Raw genomic sequence first — 22,791 nt, 5'->3', positions numbered from 1 at the left:
GCATCTTTGACTTTTCTTTTACTTTTGACATACCCCCAAAATCCTTTTTTATTGCTTTTGACATCTCTTGCAAGCCTTAATTCATTGTCAGCTTTAGCTAAACTGATACGTGCCCTACAGGATCTGCAGACTGCATTATAATCTTCTTTAGATATGCCTCCCTCTTTCCATTTGATAAAAATTTCTTTCTTTCTTTTTAGCATGTGTTTAAGGTCTGTGTTCATCCATCCTGGTTTCCTTAAATGCTTACCATTCTTCCTACTTTTCGGGATCGTTAACGATTGCACTTTGAGAATCTCATTTTTAAAAATTTCCCATCCTTCCTGGACATTTTTGTCTTTAAGGACATCCAGCCATTGGATCCCTCCTATTCTCTTTCGGAGTCACTCTTTCGGAATCAGCCTTTCTGAAATCTAACCTTGAAGTTTGAGTCTTCACATGTCTTCCTTCCTTCCTACCGCCTCAGGGTATCGGGTGGCATAATCTACAACCGTTAATATATAGCTCTTCCCTGAGCAGCTGGGTCAAGGCAGGGGACCTATCAAATCCACCCCTACCCATTGAAAAGGTTCTGCTATTAAAGGCATGGGTTGTAAATGAGCTCTGCGCGTGGGGCCTCCCACTCTTAGACAAGTCTCACAGGAGCTTACAAATTTTTTTACTTCAAGGGTCACCCCGGGCCAGAAGAACCTGTTCATAACCCTGCGTTGGGTCTTCCTCACTCCCAAGTGTCCCCCTAATGGACCTTCGTGGGCTAAGGACAGAATCTCCCTTCTGTATTTTTCCGGCACCACCAACTGCTTGTTATCTCGCCCCGCTGTGTATCGTGTCACCCGATACATCAACCCCCTTTCCCATATAATGCGGACGCCCTCTTCAGACCCTTCGGCAGCTGCTGCACTCCTCAATCCCGCTTGCGATGAATCTCCCTGTAACTCCTCCCTGATGTAATTTACCTCCCCCAGGTCACATTCTGTCATGCTAACAGTCATTGTATTTTGTGCATTACTCTCCACTGGCGGGGGGGTTGTCAGCATGTCGAGATCGCTCTGTTCCCTCTCGGCTGATGCAGTGTGAACTGGTCCTTGACTTCGGGTTACAACATTGGCCCAGTGGCAAACCAAACCTGCTCCTTGGTTGTTTCCCAGCAACACATCTACTGGTAGGTGCCAAACTACTCCTACATCCACTATTCCATGACTGTTACCCCAGTCTAAATGTAGTCGGGCCCTTCGAATGTTCAGAGATTCTCCCCCAGCTACATGGACTAACATCCGGCTGGCGGGAACAATACATTAGTCCGGTATTAGGTGGTCTTTGATCAATGTGACTGAGGCTCCGGAGTCACAAAGCCCCACAACCTCCACGCCCTCTACCCAGACTGGCTGCAGATGCTGGTTCAAGGATGCTGAGGTGTCCCATCTAGTCTGAGACACTTGTCCTTGTACCACATGTGCCTCTTCCTCTTCTGGTGGGGGTAGTGGAATCCTCTCTCCCTCAGTATTCCAGCCCCATTGCTGTACAGTGTTCACTTGTTGGGGACGTGGATGATGTGAGCGAGAACGTTCCCGGCATTCCCTGGAAAAGTCTCCCATGCGTCCACAGTTATGGCAACTTAACCCTCGTCGCCCTGACGTGGTCTGTACTTGGGGGCTTAGGAAACCTCCCCCTCGTTGTGAAGTACAAAATCCCTGCAGTGCCTCCTCTCGGTGGTCCATGGGTCTCACTGGCCTCCGTGTAAGCCCTGGTTCCCGACTCACTGGGGCTGTACTTCCACGTTGCCCGGGTCGATTGGCAGACCAATCATCAGCCAATATGGCAGTCTCATCCAGGCTGAGTGGTTTTCTATCTGCCACCCATTCTTTTAAATTACCTGGGAGCTTTGACATAAATTGTTCCAGCATGATTATGTCCATTACATGTTCTGCTTCCCAAGCCCCCAGTCCTTCTATCCAAAGAGTGCATGCCGTACGTAGCGTGTTGGCAAACTCCCGATGTGTGTGTGCAGTGGGCTTGTCAGTCTCCCGAAAATTCCTCCGGTAGGTTTCTGGCGTGACGGCATACCTCTCTAGTAATGCGCTGCGAATGGTAGAGTAACATCTCTGATCCACCGAAGACAAGTTATTAAAAGCTTCTCTTGCTTTTCCTGTCAGGCCAACACTCAAATATCTGGGCCAGTCACTGACTGACACCTCATGCAGCAGGCAGAGGTTCTCAAATAACCGGAGATGTTCATCAATATCTGAGGTGTCCTCATTAAACTGTGGTATATCCCGGTACCTTAAAGATGTAGGCCCCTCTCTCCTGTTATCCATTGTCCTCTGCACTGGGGCGGGTGGGGGTATCGCTACATGCACACCCAGATATTTTCTTAGCACTGCCGCCCACTCCATCTCCGTGGACCGCTCTCCTAGCGCGTCCAGCAGCCGCCTCAACTCAGTTGGTTGATCCTCTGCCATCGGGATGACAGTCCTGGGCTGTGGTCCCTCCAGGGAGATGCCCGCCTCCACGTCTGAACTGACCTCCTCCTGTGGCTGTTCACGGTCCCAATCGTCCAAGCGTTCTATTAGGGTCGCATGGTTATCCTCTGACAACCACTCTAGCTCTCTCCCAGAGCAAAGAGTTCTCAGATCCTCCTTTTTGAGCCTCTTGTAGATGGAGTCTGCCATCTCTTCTGCCTAGTCACCGCTCAGTAACTTTCCCTGGTATGCTGTCTAGAGATAGGTGATCCCACCGCTGCCACCACTTGTAAAGATGTGCGGTTGTGGATTTTAATAATCACCTAGGCAGGTTATCGATGCAATTAGTTTTATTCCTTCAGACCACGGTGAACAGCAATTCCAGGTAAATGTCCAACAGGCAATTCTCTTAGTCCTTGAGTTTCCAGCCTGGGATCAGTAGTTCCACTGCCCCGTACCAGGTGATACCCACTGTCCCCCAACTTTTGGTATCTCCCACCGATATATTGGCAGTCACAGCATATGCTCCTTCGGATGATGGATATCACGACCGTAGCCCATGATACCACACAGCTCTCAGTCCGACTAACAATCAATCTTCTCCTTCTCCTGCACAGAGTTCAGCCCCCTGAATCAGCAGAAGAGCTCACACCTCCCTCCCCCAGCTAACTGTGCCTTAGTGGAGATATTTTCTCAGGTGGAACCCATCCCCTGGGTTAGCATGTGAGACTACCTGCGGAGAGAACAATGGCCCAAGGTCTCGGAGATATGGTCACTGAATGGAATAGATACCTGAGGATGAGCAAACAAATCACTAACAAAATACAGCAAGCAAATTTCTAACAAAACACAAAATTAAGATTGACGAAAAGGGGTGCTCAGTGCTGGAAAAGTATTTAGAAAGTGGCCAGGTCCTCACAGCACCAACCGTCGGAGGGTCTGCAGTCGATGCCGATGTTCCCAGACCCAGGAAGACATCCCCATCCATGGGTAGTCCTCCTCGGGGTCCAGTTCTAACTCTGTTATCTCTCGCCCCTTTCGCCCGAACAGCAAGGTATAAGGAGTGAACCCCGTCGTACTATTCACTCGGTTGTTGTAGACCCACACCAGCTCGGCCACAAACTCAGGCCATCTTACCTTCCGATCTTCCTCCAATGTGCGGAGCATTTGGATCAGTGTCCGATTAAAGCGTTCACATGCCCCATTTCCTTGAGGGTGGTAAGGAGTAGTCCGTGACTTCTCAATCTTGTACAACCGGTGCAGCTCTTCCATCACCCGGCCTTGGAAGCAGGCGCCTTGATCGGAATGGATCCTCTTTGGGCAGCCGTACACCCGAATGAAGTCTCAGCAGATGGCCTGCGCAGCTGACTCGGTGGTCTGGTCTCTGGTCGGGGTCACTACTGCAAACTTTGTGAAGTGGTCTGTCATTACCAGGCAATGTTCATACCCGAGATGCGCCAGTCCAACCGACAAATAGTCGATCATAAGCACCTCCAAGGGGGCAGAAGTCACAATGGTTTGTATGGGGACCCGCTGCTCCGGGGGCATAACCAGCTCACAGCTCCGACATCTTCGACAAGTGTCTTCTATTGTTACTCGCAGTCGGGGATGATACACCAGCCTCTGCAACCACTGAAAAGTCTTCTCTGGTCCGAAGTGAGCCCCTCTTTCATGAGCTTCCTTGGCCACTACTCCGACCAACTTCTCTGGAATCACCACTTGCCAGGTGGTCCCGAACTCTAGCAGTAGCTGCACCGGTCGGTACAGCAGCCCGTCTCGCAGACACAGTCTCTCCCAGCATTTTCAGTGCTCCCGGGGACAGGGTACTCCTCTCTTCTCGACCATTGACGTAATTGAGCAACTTCTCTGTCAGTCTGTTGAAGTCAGATCCAGGCATCTCTTGGCCGCCCTAGCACTTGTTCTTTTGACGTCTCTCCGATCTGTCCCTGCGCCGCTGTCAGCGGTCCCACGAAACTTCGGAAGCTAGGGGTCTCATCCGCCTCCAAATCTTCATCGCGGTCATGATCAGGCCATTCATATGTCACTCTGGAGAGGGCATCGGCGTGAGTATTCTCTGCCTTAGGCCGGTAGGCGATCTTATACCGGTGCCTGGCCATGCGGGCCACCCACCGCTGCTCCAGGGCTCCCAATTTCGCATTCTCCAGGTGGGCCAGCGGGTTGTTATCTGTTCTCACCAGTACTTCGGACCCGGACAAATACTCTGCAAACTTCTCGGTCATTGCCCAAACCAGAGCCAGCAACTCTAATTTGAAAGAGCTATAATTATCTGGGTTCCTCTCGGAGTCGTGAAGGGAGCGACTGGCGTACGCAATCACGCACTCTTTCCTCTTCTGTGCTTAGGATAACACGGCTCCTAGACCATGTAGGCTCCCATCAGTGTGGAGTATGATTGGTTGGGAGAAATCCGCATAGGCAAGTATTGGGGCCTCGGTCAGGGCCATTTTTAGGGCACGGAAAGCCTCTTCCTGGCTGCTTCCCCACCGAATCGCCTGATTCTTGGAGCCCGCCGGCACTCCCTTAAGTAGCTCCAGCAATGGGTTGGCTATACGGGTGAAGTTCTTCACGAATCTTTGGTAGTACCCAGCAAGATCCAGGAAGGCCCGAACGTCCTTTACAGTCTTCGGGGTAGGCCACTCCTGTACGGCGGCCACCATCTCCCGGGTGGGCCTGACTCCTTCACCGGATACAGTATGACCGAGATATTTGATCTGTTTGCGGAACAGGTGGCACTTCTGGGGCTTCACCTTTAGGCCATGACTCTGTAGGTGACTCAGTACTTGCTCCAGTCACTGGAGGTGCTCCTCGAAGGTGGCAGCATAGACAATTATGTCGTCAAGGTAAATCAGTGTTGCCTCGAAGTTCAAATCACCCAGGCACCTCTCCATCAGACGCTGGAACGTCCCGGGGGCATTAGTCAGGCCGAAGGCCATCCGATTGAACTCGAACAGTCCCATGGGTAATATGAACGCCGTCTTCGCACGGTCATGTTCGGCCACGGGCACCTGCCAGTACCCACTGGCCAGATCAAAGGAAGAGAAGTATCTTGCCTTCTCTAAGGCCGACAGAGACTCTTCGATTCGAGGTAGTGGGTAAGAGTCCCGTACTGTACAGGCATTCAGTCGTCTATATTCCACACAGAATCGCAGGGTCCCATCTTTCTTCTGGACCAGGACAATCGGGGCTGCCCACAGACTCTGACTCTCCCGTATCACACCATTCTGTAACAGATGGGCTAGCATTTCCTTAACCTCTTTATACATCTGGGGAGGTATCTGCCAGTATCTCTCCCACACTGGGGCAGCGCTCCCCATGGGAATCTCGTGGGTAATGGCTTCGGTGCAACCAAAATCATCCTCATGGTGAGCAAAGATTTCCTGGTACCGCTCTAGTACCTCCTCAACCTGCTGCACCTGTCGAGGTGTAAGTCCCGTCAATTCAGCCCTCATTCGTTCTAGGATTCTTCGTCCACCCTTCGGTGGCACAGTGACCACCAGAGTCCAGGGGTCTCCTCGTACAGAGGACAGCTGTACCACATCAGGTCACACCAACTTCTCTGGCATTCCCAGAATCTGGGCTATTTCTGCCCTGGGAGGGAGAGTGAGATCATCTTCGCCCAGATTAACACACCGCACTATAACATTGCCACCCTGGATGGTGGCCAGTGTCCGAGCCACCAAGAGTCCGGGAGGTACTTTGTCCATCGATGTTGGTTCTATCTGAACTTCGACTCCCTCAAGAGGTGTGCAGGCCCGTGCGGGTAACGTGAGTACAGTTTGTCCGGCGGTAAGGTGAGCGCTGTAGCTGCTGGCACTATTATTTTTCCCAGGACCTTCCCTTCACTCGACATCATCTGAGCCTGGGCAGCTCGGATTAGTTGTTAAAAGACCCTCCTTTGGGGGGTTCGTGGGTCCCACTGGTCTAGAGGAATCTCCCTCAGCTCACTAATCAGGATTTGCCCAATCTCTTTCAACACATTCATTCCGAGGGTCACCGGGGGTCCACTTCCGGATCCCCCTGCGACTAAGACGACTCCTTTTTCCCCACATCTTTTCCACAAACTCGGATCTTCATCCACACCACCCCTGCGACCGGGATGGGTAATTGATTAGCTGCCGTGAGTCTAATTACTGGTCCCCATTCAGGCTGTGCTATCTCTGGGAATCGTTGTTGGAAGTAGGCTTCTGTCATCGTAGTCACCTGGGATCCCATGTCAATCAGGCAGTGAACAGCCCGACCGCTTATTTCAGCCCAGACAGTCAAGCTGGTGGAAACCAGGACCTTGGGACTTCCTTTTCTTCTTTCCCCTTCCTCAGGCTCGGGGTTGTGTCCCTCAAACACGGGGCCTGCTAGTTTAACGACTGCTGCGACAGGGGCTGCCCTCGGCTAGCACAGCCCCTGGCGTAATGTCCTGCGCCTCCACACTTCCAGCAGGTCGTGTCTCTGTCTGTGTAGGGCTGCCTCACTCCTCTACGGAACTCTCCTGCAGGGGGGGGGCAATCGATCTGGGTATCTCTGGTGTCGGGGCAGGGGTCTTGTTGAGACTGGACCATTCATCCCGCATCTCCCGTATCTCCTTCCGCATCTCTCGAGCCCATTCCAGTTCAGCTGCAGGCGGGGTGGGTACCTCATTACTCCGGACCATCCCTGCCAGGGCCGTCACCCCCATCTCCTGCTCTCTCACACGTGCCTCAGCCCCCACTTCTAGAAAAGTCATACGTGGGTTGGCGCGCAGGCGCTCCCGCAAGGCCTGCTTCAGCTGCACATCCCTGAGCCCTGCCACAAACTGGTCCCTCAAGATCATGTCAGGGGGGCCCATTCCCAATTTCCCCATGTCGTCTTTTCTAGTGATATAGGCATGCACCCTCTGTAATGCATTAACATACTGTGTCACAGTCTCCCCCTCCTGCTGCACTTGGTGAAACAGCCGTATCCTCAGCTCTCCTACATTGGTGGGATCCCCATGCATCTCCTCCAGTATTCGCACTACTTTTTCTACAGTATCCCTGTCATGGGGAGGGCAGTACATTACGGATTGTCGGGCATCGCCGTCCAGGGCCAGTAATGCTATTTCGGCTTGCATAGCTGGGGTCATCGGATGCATACGTAACATACTCCTAACTCTCTCAACCCAGTCCCACAGCATCATATTGTCCCCGGTGAACTTTGGGAGATTGCTGAGCATGGCCCACAGCGGCAAGCTAGATTTAGGAGCTCCCAGGATGGGCTGCTCTGCAGTGTCTGTGTCTAACGACTGCATCCTGCCGACTACGCCAAATGTAACACGGGTACTTTAGATGCAGTGACACAGAAACACAGAGCAGCCAATATGGGGTTAATAAACAGTGGGGGTTTATAATAACAAGGTCAATCTCCACGCAGGGAGCAACAAGGAAAATATGGGGTGAAAACAAGGAAAATAGCAGGTGAAAGTCTATAACAGTTCACAGTCTGACAAGATGTAGCAGAGCCGAACAGGTTGTAAACGTCAGTTAGTACACTTAGCTGACTCTGGCTCCTCACAAGGCAGTCGCCAGCGGATGCAGGTGATGATTTCTTCAGGCTTCCCCGCCCAAACAATGCTGCGTCTTCTGGCGGCAGCGGGCGGTCTCCGGTTTTACCTGCTGAGCCACTAGTCCATAACACGGCACCTCACGTGCCTCGGCTCCACGGACCCTGCGTCCCTTGTCTCTATAGTCCGGCTTGACTCCTCCGGTCCACTGCACCCGACTCCTGCTCCCAGTACACGAGCCAGGAGCCTGGACCCTCTCACACTGTTCTCCTGCGCAGGACTCAGCTCCGCTTTCCAGCGCAAAACGTCCTCGTCTCTTCCTCTCTCCAGTCACACCAGGAGTCCCTCGGTCACCTGACTTCCCAGCTCTGTCTCTGGACACACGCCCAACTTCCCAGTCACATGACTCCTGTGTAGTGTTGAGCGAGCATGCTCGACACTGCTTGGTACTCGCCCGAGCATCTCACTACTCAGGATGTTCGGCGAGCACCGAGCATTTCCGGGTTACTCGGGCGGGAGCTCGGATCTCTGCCCTGCACGTTTGGCACTCTTTACAGAGCCAATGAACATGCAGGGATTGCCAGCCAGTCACTGTAATGCCGTAGCATGCACAGCGTCACCTCAAGTATTTAAAACCGGGCGCCGCCATCTTGGACACAGTCGCTCCGGATCAGACAGTGTAGGGTTAGTGCTGCTGAACTAGGGAGAGATTTATCCTGCAAAATAGTTAGTGTAGGGTCTCTAAAGCCTGACAAATCAAACAAACAGACTAATATCCATCCCAGATATCAGGCAGGCAGACAGGCAGGCAGGGGCGTACATAGGAATCATGGGGCCCCATAACAGAAGTTCTAATTGGGCCCCCCCCCTAAAAAAATATATATAATATATATATATATATATATATATATATATATATATATATATGTACACACACTAAGGGACTGTGCTATACATAATAAGTGAGTCCACTATATTCTAAGGGACTGTGCTATACATAATAAGTGAGTACACTATATGCTAAGGGACTGTGCTATACATAATAAGGCTACATTCTTGTATCTCTGTGCAGTGTTGGTGTGCTGCCCTATTTTACAGACATATTGAGCATGTCCTATTCTAATCCTCAAAATCGGATCAGAACAGGACATTCTCTGACCCTCACAGATCTCATTCTCAGATCCATGATTTTCATGGATGTGTGAATGGATCTATAAAACTCTACAAGTCCAAGGACCATTCGATAAAAAAGTCTGGACATTTCTCACACAAATGTGAGACTGCAGCCTAAAGGATTTTACAGACAGCATTATCACTCCAAGTCACACAGTACAGATACAGAATAATATTTCCATCCAGGAACTTATCACTGATGGCTCATCTGATCAGAGACGGTTTCTGCTGTTTCTTCTCCGTCTGGTCAGACCTTCATGTCGACATTTCCCAGCCACGACTCGTCTTGTCACGATGATTTCCAGCCTAGAAAATAACAAGGTCACATATATTGTATATATACATGTATCTCCCCCACACTGCGCCCCTGAATAGAGATATTTACCCTCCACAATTAATATACTATTAGCCACTTAGCAATCAAAATGTAAAGTGATAAGCAGCACTGTGCCCCCCATTAACTAGAATCTCCTTCGGCCAATAATATAAATTATTCAGTCTCTGTGACTCTCCCCAATTAACTGTAAGGCTATGTGCACACGGAAAACATACAAGGCTTTACAGTACAAGCAAAGTGAAACCCCCATAATTGCTCTCTCCCAGCAACCCAATGATTGCTCTCTCCCAGCACCCCCATGATTGCTCTGTCCCAGCACCCCCATGATTGCTCTGTCCTAGCACCCCATCATTGCTCTGTCCCAGCACCCCCATCATTGCACTGTCCCAACACCGCCATCATTGCTCTGTCCCAGCACCCCCATCATTGCTGTCCCAGCACCCCCATCATTGCTCAGTCCCACCACCCCCATTACTGCACTCTCCCAGCACCCCCATCATTGATCTGTCCCAGCACCCCCATCATTGCTCTGTCCCAGCACCCCCATCATTGCTCTGTCCCACCACCCCCATCATTGCTCTGTCCCCATTGCCACCAGCCCCATCATTGCTCTGCCCCCATTGCCACCAGCCCCGTCATTGCTCTGTCCCCATTGCCACCAGCCCCGTCATTGCTCTGTCCCCATTGTCACCAGCCCCATGATTGCTCTGTCCCCATTGCCACCAGCCCCGTCATTGCTCTGTCCCCATTGCCACCAGCCCCGTCATTGCTCAGTCCCCATTGCCACCAGCCCTGTCATTGCTCTGTCCCCATTGCCACCAGCCCCGTCATTGCTCTGTCCCCATTGCCACCAGCCCCATCATTGCTCTGTCCCCATTGCCACCAGCCTCATCATTGCTGTCTCCATTGCCATCAGCCCCATCATTGCTGTCCCCCACCTCCCCTCATTCTCCTGTTACTCTCCCCAGCATTTCAGTAAAAAAAAAAAAAAAATACAACTTGCCTCTCAGGCAGCTCCCCTGCAGCATCCTCCTCGTTCCCAGCAACTTTCTCCCTGACCCAGGCACACGCTGCATGACGACGTCATCAAGCTGCGCGCATTTGTGTCAGGGAGGAAGCGCCAGGCAGGAAGCAGAGGACGGATCCCTCCAGCTCAGCAGCGGGGCTGCAGGGATCGCTCCATGCCAGCCGCTCAATATAAGCCGCGCGGCAAGGGCCCCCCTGAACCTCCAGGCCCCGGTGCAGCTGCACCGGCGGTATGTCCACCCCTGGACTGCTATGGGCCCCCCCCCGGCTCACGGGCCCCATAGCAGTCGCGTGGTGTGCCGCCATTGGCGGTACGCCACTGCAGGCTGTATAGGAGACGCAGTGGTTATACCAGCAAACGCTGCATTACAGTCCTGTGCGCTCCTGCTTGTCAAATTGCTAGACTTATGGCTCACACACCAGATGAACAAGCGGTGGATACCGCGTTCTGGAACGCCACACAGCGCCATTTCCCATCTCAGCCTCCTTAGTGGATATAGTCCACCACAAGGGAACTCTATTCATATACCGTACACTGATGAAGGTACTCAGTGACCGAAACGTTTGTTACACTGTACTTACTTGATTAAAATCATAAAGAAATTTAACAAAAGCTTTTGAGTGCCGGGTTTTAATATACTCTATACTGGCTTGGTACCTTAACCGAGCACCAAGTTACCACAAATCAGGATAGTGCGATAGTTTTGCATACAATTATATGATCCCTGACTGGTCAGACACAAATATATCTGTTTAAAAGAGTCTGGTGTAGGCCAGAAAAATATAACTGTGGTTTTCCTCTTCCACAGTTCTAATCTCCTTTTTATTACCCTTTTTCCATTGATAGTGCGAGTGTAAGCTATTTTACTTCATTTACAATGGGCAAGGCGCGTGGCAAGGGACGTGGAACTGGACGTTCTGGTGATGGTGCGTGTAGAGGACGGGGCTGTGGTCAAGGTGAAAATGTGCCACAACCAACGGCCACATCTTCTCGCTCCCACTTCTTGACCGAATTACTAGGGAAGCACACAACAACAAGACCAGTATTGCGAACTGATCAGTGTGAACAGGTTATTAATTGGATAGCAGATAATACTTCCAGTTACCTGGGCACCACCACCTCCGGTCTGACATCCACACGGTCAAGTTTCAGTAGCCGTGAGTCTCGACCGCATACTCCTCCTCATCCTGATGCTCCTTCCTCCCACCATGCCGAGTGTCGTCAGAGAGCAACTGATCCCACACTTGGATACTCTGAAGAGCTGTTCATTGGTCCATTTCCATATTTGTGCCCCTCGCCTGCTCCACTTGAAGTGGTGGAAGAGGAGATCCCATGTAGCGATGCCCAAATATTTGAACAGCCACGGCCACAGGAAGTCGACGCTGGCAATTTGTCACAAGAGGTGGACGATGATGAGACACAATTGCCACGAAGTGAGGAGGAGGATCATGGTGCAAGTGGAAGAGGAGAAGTGGTGGATGATCTAGTAACTGACCCAATGTGGCAGGTGAACATGCAGAGCGGAGCCAGCAGCATGCAGGGGGAGGGAGGCAGAGTACCCCAACAGGCAGGAAGAAGCAGTGTGGTGGCCACACACAGAAGGCGGGCAACCTTTCCCCGTAACACCAACACGAGGGACACTGCCAGTACAACCGGTAGGTCTTCCAGAGTCTGGAATTTTTTTAAAGACTCTGCTGATAACCACAGAAAGGCCATTTGTACCACCTGCCATGCCAGCATCAGCAGGGGTGACAAAACTACCAGCCTGACCACCACCAGCATGATCAGGCACATGGCAGCAAAGCACCCAACTTTGTGGGGTGAACCCCAGGGTCCACGGCCAGTGTCAGCGGGTGTCACCACTGCTTCTTCCGCTGTTGTGCGTGTAATAGAACCGCCTGTTGTGCGTGCAAGGCAATTCCCTGTCCATACTGCATGCAAAAATGCCCCCTCCTCTCAGTCTTCACTTGTTATGGCAGTTTCTCAAGAAACAGCATCAACGTCCACGTCCATGTCCCACCGCAGCGTTCAATTGTCCATATCCCAGACCTTTGAATGAAAGTGCAAATTCGCAGCCAAGGCACCACAGGCCACAGTCCTAAATTCGCACATTTCACAACTGCTTGCGTTGGAAATGCTGCCTTTTAGGCTGGTGGAGACAGAATCCTTCCACAACCTTATGGCGGTGGCCGTAACTCGGTACTCGGTCCCCAGCCAACACTATTTTGCCCGGTGTGCCATCCCCGCACTACACAAGCACATGTCCCAAAACATCTGCTGTGCCCTCAACAACGCAGTTACTGGGAGAGTCCACCTGACAACAGACACATGGACAAGAGCTTGTGTCCAGGGACGGTAAATCTCCCTGACGGCACATTGGGTAAACATAGTGGAAGCCGGGACCCAGTCGGACCTTGGGACGGAACACATCCTCCCCACACCGAGGATTGAGGGCCCTATGTCAGTCAGAGTTGCCCCCACAGTGTACAGCTCCAGCGCATCATCCTCCTCCTCATGTTCAGCCTCCATCTCAGATATCACCACATCAGTTACAAGCTGGAAGCACTGCAGTACTGCCTCAGCCAAGCGGCAACAGGCTGTGCTGAAACTCATAAGCTTAGGTGATAAACCTCATGCTGCTTGTGAGTTGTGGACAGCTGTGAAAGAGCAGGCAGATCTGTGGCTGAGACCGCTGAACCTACATCCAGGCATGGTTGTGTGTGACAATGACCGTAACATGGTGGCGGCTCTGAGGCAAGGCGAGATCACACACGTACCATGCCTGGCTCATGTGCTTAACCTCGTGGTTCAGCGGTTTATTAAATCGTACCCTGAGTTGCCAGATCTGCTCGTCAAAGTACGCCGCCTGTCAGCTCATTTTCGGAAGTCGGCTACAGCTTCCGCTGCCCTTGCTGTGTTGCAGCAGTGTTTGCAGCTTCCAGCACACCGATTGGTGTGTGATGTCCCCACACGTTGGAACTCTACCCTCCACATGTTGCAAAGGATTTGTGAGCAGAAGAGAGCAGTTGTGGAGTACCAGCTGCAACAAGGCAGTCGATATTCACGTCAGACTCCACAGATAAGACCTCAGGAGTGGACCTGGATGTCTGACATATGTACCATCCTGACAAACTTTGAGGAGTCCACCAAGATGGTGAGTGGCAATGACGCCATCATTAGCATCAGCATCCCACTTGTCTGTCTTTTGCAACGCTCTCTGCAGAGAATTAAAGAGGAGGCATTGCAGCCAAAGTATGATGAGATGGATCAAGAAGCTGTAGCGTGCGATTACACACAGCCCAGCCTCATCTCATCCCAACGTGCATTGGGGGACAATGAGGGAGAGGAGGAGGAGGAGGAACAGGAGCTGGTATCATGCGCTTTAGATGGTAGTGCCTGTACAACTGTCATACAGTCGGTTCACCGTGGGTGGCCTGAGGACAGGGGGCAGAAGGAGGAGGAGGAGGAGGAAGAGAGCATGGTCAGTCGTCTTCTTGGTGAGGACACGGAAGTCTTGATCGTTACCAGTCTGGCACGCATGGCTGACTTTATGTTACGCTGCCTTAACCGTGACCCTCGCGTTGTCAAAATGTTGGGTGACAGTCATTACTGGTTGGTGACACTTTTAGACCCCAGCTATAAGGACAACTTTCACTCTCTTTTTACTGAGGTGGAGAGGTCTACAAAAGTGTGGCAGTACCAGAAGGCCCTTGCTGCAGAACTGTTAAAAAAATTGTCATCTGAACACGCTAGCGGCAGAGGTCACAGTTCGTTGACCAACCAAGGCGTACAGGCGAGAGAGACGCAACTCCAATCCAGCAGAGGCAGGGAAACACTGTCAACATTCTGGGACAGTTTTCTGAGACCCGCCCAGCTTACAGGCCCTGAGGCGCGGGGTACTCTCACAAGGAGAGGAAAGTTTCAAAAGATGGTGAAGGAGTACCTTGCCGACCGTACCAGCGTCCTCCATGATTCCTCTGTGCCTTTTTTAATTATTGGGTTTCCAAGCTGGACATTTGGAATGAAATCGCTCTGTACGCCTTGGAGGTCCTGGCCTGCCCTGCCGCTAGCGTGTTATCGGTGCGTGTTTTTAGTGCCGCTGGGGGAATTATAACTGATAAGCGCACTCGCCTGTCAACTGACAATGATGACAAGCTGACCCTTATCAAAATGAACAAGGGCTGGATTGGACCAGACTTCTCATCACCACCAAATGACAGCAGAGTAACATAAAGTCAAATCCACTGTGCTATTTCGGGAGGTGTATTCCCATGCACCGCTTCACACCCACACATGGGTATACGCTTCCTCATTTCGGCTGTATTTTGCTCTTCTCCTTATCCCTAGCCTCCACCACCACTATACCACCAGGGTGACCGTGGTCCGTGTTGCCAGCATTGCAAGTTCCTCCGTCCTAATTTTTGCCAGCTTTTGCTTGGAAGGCATAGGCAAAGACTATGGGAGACCCACTCCCCAAGAATGGGAATAATGTTTTTAATATGCTGTACTGCATGGCTCTTGTAAGGGGCATTAAAATCGTCTTGTTAAGCTACGGAGACCTCCACCATTCTTCCAAGGGGCATTTAAACCATCTTGTTAAGCTACTGCGACCTCCACGTCTCTTCCAAGGGGCATTTAAACCGTCTTGTTAAGCTACTGCAACCTCCATGTCTCTTCCAAGGGGCATTAAAGCTGTCTTGTTAATCTACTGCGACCTCCATGTCTCTTCCAAGGGGCATTAAAACCGTTTTTTTAAGCTACTGCGACCTCCACCACTTCTCCAAGGGGCATTAAAACCGTCTTGTTAAGCTACTGCGACCTCCACCACTTTTCCCAGGGGCATTAAAACCGTCTTGTTAAGATACTGCGACCTCCACGTCTCTTCCAAGGGGCATTTAAACTGTCTTGTTAAGCAACTGAGACCTCCACCACTTTTCCAAGGGGCATTGATATTGTCTTTTTATTCCACTGTAACCTCCACGTCTTTTCAAAGGGGCAATAAAACCATCTTTTTAAGCTACTGTGACCTCCACCGCTCTTCCAAGGGGCATTAAAACCGTCTTTTTAAACTACTGCGACCTCCACGTCTCATCGAAGGGGCATTTAAACCCATCTTTTTAAGCTACTGCGACCTCCACGTCTCTTCTAAGGGGCATTAAATCCATCTTGTTAAGCTACTGCGACCTCCACGTCTCTTCCAAGGGGCATTAAATCCATCTTGTTAAGCTACTGCGACCTCCACGTCACTTCCAAGGGGCATTAAAACCGTCTTGTTAAACCATTCTGAACGCAACAGCTCTTCCAAGGGGCATTGAAATGTTGTTTTTAATTAACTCTAGCCTCCACGTCTCTTCCAACGGGCATTGCATTTCCTCCTAATTTTAGTCAGCTTTTGCTTTTCAATGCATAGGCGAACACTAAGGGAGACCCACTCCCCAATAATGGGTAGAAGGTTTTTAGTATGCTGTAATCCACGTCTGTTTCAAGGGCAATTGCAGTTCCTCATAATTTTTGGAAAGCCTTCCATTCACTGCTTAGGCCAACAGTGCACAGGAGACCCAGTTGCTATAAATGGAAAAAACGGTTTAGTTAAGGCCCTCTGACCTCCATGTCACTTCCAAGGGGCATTGAAGTGCCTTGAAATTTTTGGTAGGCATTGCACTCACTATATGCCCTATAACTGTGTAGCCGAACCGCTCCTTTTGGTACAGAAACATATCCTACAAGACATGTGTGGTTGACTGGCCTAATATTAATGTGATTGGTCCCTGTTCCTCCTGCTCTTTCTCCTTTGCCACCACCTCATCCATCATTCATCACCTGAAGTTTTAACGGGAGTCATAGAACTGGGATAGTAGCAGGAAAACATCCAGCAATCCTCGGAGGTAGGATATGCGCCCAAACGCTGACCACCTCAGGCCTAGCCACTACTACATACATGCGCTTGCATTCCAAGGAGCAGAAAGCTAAGGAGATGGATGGCCTCATGATCATGAATAATTTACTCGTTGTGTAGGAGGCTGACCACTGCTGCTGTCTACCTTTTGAACTTTGTGTTAAAGCCTGATAGAGGATTGCGGGTCCTGGGTCAGTGTCTGGAGGACGTATTGCATCACAGTGTCCAACTGTGTCCCGGCTTCCACAATATTAACCCAGTGTGAAGGGGTGAGATGGACCATCCCTGGCCACATTCACTTGTCCACGTGTTTGTGGTTAGGCTGTCCTTCAAATAGGTGCGGCTGGGGACCTTTTATGGACACCCAGCCGCCCCCAAGCGGCTGGGGACCGTGTGTGGACACCAGGCCGCGGGGCAGCTTGGGACCGAGTATGGACACCCGGCCACCCCCTGGTGGCTGGGGACCGAACGTGGACACACGGCCGCCGGGCGGCTGGGGACTGAGTATGGATACCTTCCTGCCGAAGCAGCCATGAGGCAGTGGCCAGCTTCGGCCTCCTCCAAACTAAAATGCCCCATTTCAAGTGCAAGCTAGCAGTATGGTATTGCAGCCTGGGGGTGGGTGGCAGGTTGCACAATTACGCTTGCATTCCAAGAAAACAAAGCAGATGCTAATCATCATCACCATGCTCCTCACCTTGGCACTCTCAAATCCCCTAATTGAGAAGCCAGGGCCCACCGGAGGAATCTGGTTCTCTGTTGGGCTCGTCCAATGCTGCCCTAAAGCAGGCAGGGCTAAGAAAAGTCTGTGGGGATGTTTTGCGGAGAAATCGGGGCGGCTGGGCAACGTTTATGGACAACCGGCCGCCGGGCGGCTGGGGACTGAGTATGGATACCTCGCTGCAGAAGCAGCCATGAGGTAGTGGCCAGCTTCGGCCTCCTCCAAACTAAAACGCCCCATTTCAAGTTTTCAAGTGCAAGCTAGCAGTATGGTATTGCAGCCTGGGGGTGGGTGGGTGGCAGGTTGCACACTTACGCTTGCATTCCAAGAAAACAAAGCAGATGCTAACTTCTATTATCATCATGCTCCTCACCTTGGCACTCTCAACTCCCCTGAGGGAGAAGCCAGGTCCCACTGGATGAGTCTGGTTCACTGGTGGGCTCGTCCAATGCTGCCCTAAAGCAGGCCGGGCTAAGAAAAGTGTGGGGGAAGTTTCAAGGAGAAATAGGGGCGGCTAGGAACCGAGCGTGGACACCCGGCCGCCGGGCGGCTAGGGACTGAGTATGGATACCTCGCTGCCGAAGCAGCCATGAGGTAGTGGCCAGCTTCGGCCTCCTGCAAATTAAAAGGCCCCATTTCAAGTCCAAGCTAGCAGTATGGTATTGCAGCCTGGGGGTGGGTGGGTGGCAGGTTGCACATTTACGCTTGCATTCCAAGAAAACAAAGCAGATGCTAACTTCTATCATCATCATCATGCTCCTCACCTTGGCACTCTCAACTCCCCTGATTGAGAAGCCAGGGCCCACCGGAGGAGTCTGGTTCTCTGGTGGGCTCGTCCAATGCTGCCCTAAAGCAGGCCGGGCAAAGAAAAGTGTGTGGGGGATGTTCCGTGGAGAAATAGGGGCGGCTGGGGAATGTTTATAGACACCCCGCCGCCCCCAGGCGGCTGGGGACCGTGTGTGGACACCCGGCCGCAGGGCGGCTGGGGACCGATTATGGACACCCGGCCGCCCCCTGGCGGCTAGGGACCGAGTATGGACACCTGGCCGCCCCCTGGCGGCTGGGGACAGAGCATGGACACCCGGTCACCGGGCGGCTGGGGACTGAGTATGGTTACCTCGCTGCCGAAGCAGCCATGAGGTAGTGGCCAGCTTCGGCCTCCTCCAAACTAAAAGGCCCCATTTCAAGTGCAAGCTAGCAGTATGGTATTGCAGCCTGGGGGTGGGTGGGTGGCAGGATGTATACTTGAGCTTGCATTGCAAGGAATGGGGGTGGTACAATTGAACATTGCCCTGGGACAAGGACTTGCACGGGGATAGTTGCAAGTCAGCATCTTCTGATGCGGATAGGATCACTTCTGATGGGAACACTTTTAGGCAGTGACCTGGGTGTCAGAGATGCTTCCAGGGGTCTTCCCCATGCTGTTCCCATGTCTTTTCAGCACTGTATGCATGTGTCACACAGCACATGGCCAGATTAGATTGTAAAATGTTAAAATGACATTTCCCGGTGAATGCATTTGTCACGGTTGAAAGCAATACAAAAGTGCAAAAACGCATAAAAAATGCTACTTGTGAACATAGCCCAAGGTGTGGAGGAGTATTTTTGTTTTTGGTTATTTATTTTACCTTATACACAAGTCTTTACCCTGGAAAGGAAGTTCCTTAACATATTTCACAGGAAAGCAGTTTCAGTTTAGTTTTTGAACGTTTTATTGTAAGGCCGTAAAAGTGGCTTATTACCTCTGACCACGTTGTTGACAGCAGTGACCTGGGGGTCAGAAATGCTTCCTGGGGTGATCCCCATGCTGTCCCCATGTCTTTTGAGCACAATCACTATCGTTTTGGGCACTTTTTAGGCTTTCTACGGACTGCCGGGGGTGCTGCCGCAAAAATGCTCGGGTCTCACATAGACTAACATTGGGCTCGTTGCTCGGGTCGCGCACCCGAGTATCACGGCGAGCTCGGCCCGAGCTTCAAGCACCCGAGCATTTTAGTGCTTGCTCAACACTACTCCTGTGCTTGCAGTCTGTCTCCCCCCTGCAACAGGAGGTACGGCCCCGGCAGTTCCAGATCCCTTGCTCTGAAAGCACTTACACACCGGTCTTCCCCCTTACAGAATCTTGGTGACGATTATTAATAGCAAACTTGGCCTAAGGTAAGTAAGATGCCCAATCCTCCTGGTTTTCGGAGACAAAGCACCTGAGGTAAGTCTCTATATTCTGATTAATGCGCTCAGTCTGTCCATTCGACTGAGGATGAAAGGCAGAGAAAAAGGACAACTGCACCACCAGTCGAGTAAACAAAGCTTTCCAGAACTTAGAAACAAACTGGGTCCCCCAATCTGACACCACATCAGAGGGAACCCAGTGAAGCTTCACAATCTCATTAATAAAAACGCGAACAAGAGTCTTGGCATTCGGAAGTGCCGGTAATGCAATGAAATGAACCATTTTACTGAACCTATCTAGAACCACCAGAATCATAGTCTTGCCTGCAAATACCGGCAGGTCAGTAATAAAATCCATGGACAAGTGTGTCCATGGGCTGCTAGCAATAGGCAGAGAGAGAAGAGGACTAGACGGACAGGTGTGCAATACTTTAGAATGCACACAAATACTGCAAGCAGACACCTGTTCAACCACATCCCGATGCAACCCCAGCCACCAAAAATGACGAGAAAGGAGGTCCGCGGTTGCCTTACCACCTGGATGACCAGCGAGCACCGAGTTAAGATATTCCTTAATTACTTTACGGCGCAAATTAGATGGTACAAATAACCTCCCTGAAGGGCAGGAGGTAGGGGCGTCCCCCAGAGCCTCCAACACCTCATCCTCCAGGTCAGGGTACAACGCCGAAATGACTACCCCCTTCTGCAAAATTGGGGCAGGGTTCTCATGGTCACCACCACCAGGGAAGCTCCGACAAAAAGCATCAGCCTTGATGTTTTTAACCCCTGGACAAAAAGTGGCAACAAGATTGAACATAGTAAAAAACAGGGACCATCTAGCTTGCCTAGGGTAGAGACGTTTAGCAGACTGAAGATATGACAGGTAAGATAGATATTATCCATGATAACAGTAATAGAATGGACTGCCCCCTCCAACCAATGTCACCATTCTTCGAAAGCCAATTTAATCGCCAAAGGCTCCCTATTACCCATGTCATAATTTCTCTCAGCCGAAGATAATTTTTTGGAAAAGAAAGCGCATGGACGCCACTTACCAGGGGACTGACCCTGAGACAGCACAGCCCAACCCCCACCTCCAACGCATCAACTTTTTTGATAAAAGATTGAGAAACATCAGATTGACTGAGTATAGGTGTGGCAAAACAACTCTTTAGGGAGAAAAAAGCCTATTGGGTGGCATTCGGCCATTTAGAAAAAGCAGACTCCTTCCTTGTCATGTCAGTAAGGGGTTTCACAATTACCGAATAATTCTGAATACATTTTCGGTAAAAATTAGTAAAACCCAGAAAGCGCTGTAATGGCTTCAGGTTCTCGGGACGGTCCCAATCAAGTACAGCACGAACCGTCTCTGGATCCATCTGAAAAACCAAAGATGACAACAGGTACCCCAAAAACTGCACCTCCTGGACAGCGAAAACACATTTCTCTAGTTTGGCATATAGTTTGTTATCCCTTAATATCTGAAGCACCTGTTTAACATGCCACTGATGTGTCTCAAAATCAGGTGAGTAAACCTAAATATCATCCACAGAGACCACCAAAAACCTGCCCACCAAATGATGAAAAATATGATTTATGAAATGCTCGAACACCGCAGGTGCATTGGTCAGACGGGAAGGCATGACCAGACTCTCAAAATGACCCACAGGGGTATTGAACACCATTTTCCATTCATCCCCTTCTCTGATTCTAACCAGGTTGTAGGCCCCCCTTAAATCCAACTTGGAGAACACCTTAGTTCCCACAACCTGGTTGAATAAATCTGGAATCAGAGGAAAAGTGTATGGATGTCGTATAGTAATTTGATTCAATTACCGGAAATCTAAACTGGGATGGAGACCGCCATCTTTCTTCTTCACGAAGAAGAACCCTGCTGCCACGGGTGAAGATGAGGGTCTGATATGTCCCTTCTCCAGACTTAGCAATAAAATCCTTCATGGCTTGTCTCTCAGGCCAGAAAGATTATACAGTCTGGACTTCGGCAGTTTAGCTCTGGAGGTCACGTTAATAGGACAGTCATATGCACGATGAGGAGGCAAATCCTGACACCCTTTCTCATAAAATACATCCTCAAAACCAAACAAAAATGCAGGAAAGGTCTCCGTAGAGACTGCAGAAAGGGAAATATTTAAGCAGTTCTCATGGCAGTAATCTCCCCATTCCACAATCTCTCTCAATTGCCAATCCACTATTGGATTATGTTTCACCAACCAGAGTAGACATAGAACAATCGGGATGGGAAGGCCTTTCAGGACATAACAAGGAATTATCTCATAATGAAAAGACCCCACCCTCAGTCTTATATTATGTACAATCTGAGTCAGAGCTTTCTGTGCAAGTAGCGCTGAGTCAATGGGATAAATAGGAATGGACTTGGCTAAAGTACAGCGAGGAAGCCCACGAGTTCTCACAAATTCAGCATCAAACATGCTGACTCTATCTGCACTGTCAACAAACATAGAAATTTTCTCGGACCTGCTCTCTAGCACCACCTCTGCTGTCAGGACAAACTGAAAACTGCAGGTAGATGAAAAATACATCCCCTGCTTATTCATCTCCAGACTACCAAGGGTTAATCAAGTTTATTTTTGCTTAGGAATAGAGGGACAGGCCCCAATAAAATGTCCCTTTTTTCCACAAAAAAAACCACACGCCCTTTTTCTTGCAGATCTGAAGTACCCCCTAACTGCATGGGTTTGTCCAACTCCACAAGTACAGGTTCACTCCCAGACCGCCCTCCTGGCAGAGGGGCATTGCCCCGAAAAGAGGGATCTGTAGAAGGTGGTCTCACACACCTATCCCGAAGGAGTCTATCCACACATATAGCCAATGACATGGCAGCGTACAGGGATTCCGGGATTTTGTATACTGCCAAGGCATATGTCAACCTTGTTGTAAGGCCCTGACAAAATTGGCTTCTAAGAGCCGGGACATTTCATTTGGTATCAGTTGACCATCTACAGAATTCGGAGCTATGCATCTCCAATGACCGATTCCCCTGCTGAAGGTGACGCAGCCTAGATTCAGCCTAGGAGATTCGGTCAGGATCATCATAGTTGAGGGCTAGAGCCCCGAAAAAACCCTCTACAGACTGGAGGCAAATAGAAATCTGTGGCAAAAAGAAAGCTCAGGATTGAGGATGTCCTTGCAACAGTGAGATCACAATCCCCACTCGTTCCTCCTCATCTCCAGAGGAGTAAGGTCGAAGTTTAAAATAAAATTTACAAGCTTTTTTGAATACAAAAAACTTGTCTCTACCTCCTGAAAACCTGTCCGGGAGGGCAATTTTGGGTTCAATCTGGACCAGCCTACCCGCAGAGTCCCCAACAATAGGAGTCTGTAGCCGCTGCCGTTGCTGCTGAACCTCAGATCAAAAGTCAGTCACCTCTAGTGACAACCTCTGCAGCTGCTCTGCCAACACCGAAACGGAATCCATGAACCAGGGGAGAGAGAAAAAA

The 22,791-nt window shown here is 50.6% G+C and overlaps 1 protein-coding gene across 2 annotated transcripts in view; it reads left to right on the top strand.

Moving 5' to 3' along the window:
• Nucleotides 1-22,791, top strand: part of LOC141172259 (sulfotransferase 2B1-like) — a 649,758-nt gene that overhangs the window by 548,853 nt on the left and 78,114 nt on the right. The window lies entirely within an intron of this gene.

The sequence above is a fragment of the Phyllobates terribilis genome, unplaced genomic scaffold (assembly GCF_046119375.1).
Source record: "Phyllobates terribilis strain yellow unplaced genomic scaffold, ASM4611937v1 Scaffold_12__6_contigs__length_324123572, whole genome shotgun sequence".
NCBI classification, from domain to species: Eukaryota; Metazoa; Chordata; class Amphibia; order Anura; family Dendrobatidae; genus Phyllobates; species Phyllobates terribilis.
The sequence above is the reverse complement of the archived record's forward strand: the minus strand, read 5'-3'. Positions and strand labels throughout refer to the sequence as shown.